Here is a 3895-nt window from a genome sequence, read left to right as displayed (position 1 = left end):
CCACTCTTTTAAAAGTCACCAAGGAAGCTTTTTCTAAAAGGTTATTAAAAACCTATCCTGAATATTCAAAATCAAAGACTGCACTCCTGACACCTTTCTATACCACAAACAGATAGAGAATCAGGACTGAGAAAAGGCCATGTGCATGTTCAGGAATGTGCTAGGGGGATGTGCAATTGGCAATGAGTTATCATAGTTCTAGGAATAAAACAAAACTGAGCAACATACAATCTAGTTTTCTCCTTAGTTCTTGCACCAACCACCCCAGGCTAGTCTCACCCATAACCCCTATGTTGCGCTCTATAAGTAGATGAAAAATGAATCAAACACAGAGAAAAGAGTTTGTGTTTATGTTGGAAATGCTTTTATTTTGGATTTTTAATTTCTTAGTTTTTTTAATGGGAAAGTCAATTATTAGATAAGTGAAAAGAACTGGCCTTCTGAAAAATCAATACTACTCAATGGACCTCAGACCTCACTTCAAAACTGAGACTACTCACGTCCCCAGACATTTCAAAAAATATAGGCTAGTGACTCTAAGGGCTGGGGAGGGAGTAGGAGAAAAATCTTATAGCCTCATATAGAAATACCCACTGTGACGAAACCTCATTATAAAATGATGCTCAGAAGGCTGCATGGAAAGCATTGCTCCTTCCAGATGGGATTAGATATTAAATTAGAAGAAAAATAAATAAATAAAAGAAGCTCGCTGGTCTATTGCAGTATACCAGAAGGCTATAATGTATTTCATCAGGCATAGTATCAGTAGCATCCCTCTACTATCCCTATCACTGCCAAAACGTGGGCTCTATACATGTATTTCTCATCTAAAGCAAAATTAGAGGCAGAGGTTTCAAAGACTTGTGTTTTAACCTTGAGCGGCAATACAAACATAGGTACCAAAGAGTGATTCATAGTAAAAATAGGCTACCAAGCAGCAGGATGTCAGTCAATGTCACATCTGTGGTACCTACACTACACAAAGGTGGGATCTGTAGTCATGTGATGCATTCAGTTTACACTAAACTAAGCCAAAATTGCAACTTGCCTCAAATAGTGCAGAAAGGATGGGAGATCTCTATTAATATTCAGATGATCATTTACTGTGAAGGTTTAATTACAACAAATAATATTTTGCATGGTTCTGGATTATACAGCTAAAACAAAAGTAAAGAGTTTATTGAACAGGAAAGGCCCAGAAACCTGCATTGTTCATTGAGAGCCAAACAGGTACTTTTATGGGCTTGCTTTAGGAAAAATGGGACATCTTAACTCGAAAGTCTCAGATAAAACATATTCAGCGCATCCAAGTTTACTACTTAGTTTAGGAGTGACCACAAAATGAGTCCAACATGTTACTCTTCAAATGCACCACACTGACTGCAAAATTTCCAGAGTCTGAACTAATGTATTGGATTTGTGTGGCAAGGGTACAAGGTAGGGTGTGGTAGGGTACAAGGCTACAGAGGTGGCCTGTGTGAGGAGCTCCAGACTTTTCCCCCATTTTGAGAGAGCCAATGCTGTCTGGCTCTAAGATAGACCCACTGGCCAAGGCCAAGCCAATCAGCAAGAGTGGTACCACCTCTAGAATAACATAGTTAAGAGAAAAAAACATGTGTAACTGTGGCTGGAGAGAGGAGAGAGAACATGTGAGAGGCACAGCTCTGCAGACACTGAGGTCAGTGCAGAAGGAGGGGGAGGAGATGCTCCAGGCATCAGAGCCAAGATTCCCCTGTGGCTCATGATGACATCATGGTGAGTCAGCTATGTCCCTGCAGCCTGTGGATGTCCACAGAGATCCACCTGCAAGCCCCTGGAGGATACCACACTGGAGCAGGTGGATGTGCCCAAAGGAGGCTGAGACCCAGTGGGAAGCCCATGCTGCAGCAGGCTCCTGGAGGAGCCTGTGGAGGAGCCTGTGGAGGAGCTTGTGGAGGAGCTCCACAGGCACCTGTGGAGCCATGGAGAGAGGAGCCCACACTAGACAAGGTTTGTTGGCAGGACTTGTGTTCCCATGAGGTCATTCCCCTCCCTATGGGAGAGACCATGCTGGAGCAGTTCAGGAAGAACTACAGCCCCTGGGAAGGACTCACCTAGGAGAAGTTCAGGGAGGACTGTCTCCCATGGGAGGGACTCCATGTTGGAGTATGGGAAGAGTGTGAGCAGTCCTCACCCTGAGGAGGAAGGAGTGGCAGACACATTTTGTGATGAACTGACCATAGCCTCCATTCCCTGTCCCTCTGCACCATTGGCTGGGAGGAGGTAAAGAATTCCTAAAGTTGAGCCCAGAAAGAAGGGAGGGGTGGGGAAAGGTGATTTAGATTTAGATTGAGTTCTATCTCTCACTGCCTTACTCTGCTATTTATTGGAAATAAATAAAACTAATCTTCTCCAAGCCATGTTTCTTTTGCCTGGTTTCTTTTGCCTCGTATCTCTCACTGTCCTTATCTCGACCCATGAGCCTTTCATTCTATTTTCTCTCCCCTGCCCAGATGAGGAGGACAGGCACAGGGCAGCTTCGGTAGGTACCTGGTGCCCAGCCAGGATCAACCCACCACAACTTGACCTGAAGTCTTCAGGCAGCAGGGACAGCAGACTTTCTCTGTGCAGAAGGTGTCATTTTGAACAGTAACTTTGAGAATTAACCAACTCAAACTTACCTTTGATTTAGAAAAAAAAAAATACATGCACACACACACATATACATATAAATGGAAGAAAGGAAATAGACTGGAGAAGGAGCAGAAGGAAAGGTATCTACATTTTTATGAAAGTAAAGTATATGCACTGCGGACTAAACACTAGCTGGGAGAGCACTATAATTACATCTGTGGAAAAGGTAACAGCTCTGAATCAGACACTGTCAGAAGCAGATTTTATTGCACAGATATTGTTACTCTGTTCCAAGATGATTCTGATAACATATTTTTATTGAGAGAGATAGAGGTGGGGGTTTTTTTACCCAAAATGGTAATTTCTGACATCTGGCTATTGGAAATTATCTGCACAATGTATCCGTGTGTCATTTCCTCTGGTTCCAAACCTACAGTGGATAGCACTGATTTTCAGTGGTTGCATTAGGGTACTCAGTTCCATAGGAGAATCCCTGGCATGGAGGTTTGAATAGATCATGTTTAAAGGTCCCTTCTAAGCCAAACTATTCCATGATGCCATAACAAAGCTAAGTCACTTACCTATTTACTCTCAGAAGTGGATGAGTTTGGAGATAAATTTGCATATGGAACAACACTCATTATTTACTTATAGCCTTACTGATGAGCAAAGAAAATTGAAATGAAACCAAACAATGAAACCTACTAATGACAACATGGGGAAACAAACTGTATAATGGCATATATAAACATGGTTACTATACCTCCAGAACCACGGTAATTTTAAATTAGTCATACTGTACATAAAACATGCAACTGAAAGGCAATTTTCAATACAACACATTCATGAGTGTAACTTCCTAAAAGTATTTTTAATATATGAGAAACATATTTTGAAATTTTGGAGGGGAACTGAGTTACACAAAATGACATATTTACTCTATTTTTTTTTCTTTCACTGAATTAAAGGAAGGCAATATATATACACATTATTGCTATCTGTGACAACACATAATAAACCACTCAGAGTAAGAGAGTATTATCATATATCACTACGAATTTTACCTAAAAGCTTCAGCAAGAGCAATTTAAACAAGAATTGGAATCCTTCTAAAAACCTTAGATTTTTACACAGCATCTTAAATGCTTATCACACTTCATGACCCAGAAAAAAAGATGCATCTTAATTCTGAAGGTCTTTAAAAAGTCTTTTCTTGTTCCTGCTTCTTATCAGAGAAGATGGAAAGTTACATCTGTCTGTTAGATCTTCCCTGAAAGCCATA

General features: G+C 40.9%; 1 protein-coding gene across 7 annotated transcripts in view; it reads right to left on the bottom strand.

Moving 5' to 3' along the window:
- The window catches only part of JAKMIP1 (janus kinase and microtubule interacting protein 1), a 101936-nt gene that overhangs the window by 74391 nt on the left and 23650 nt on the right, over positions 1-3895 (bottom strand). The window lies entirely within an intron of this gene.

Source organism: Empidonax traillii, unplaced genomic scaffold (assembly GCF_003031625.1).
Source record: "Empidonax traillii isolate 1590-97213 ecotype Southwest subspecies unplaced genomic scaffold, ASM303162v1 scaffold336:size770142, whole genome shotgun sequence".
Taxonomy (NCBI): domain Eukaryota; kingdom Metazoa; phylum Chordata; class Aves; order Passeriformes; family Tyrannidae; genus Empidonax; species Empidonax traillii.
This window is presented reverse-complemented; position numbering and strand designations above follow the sequence as displayed.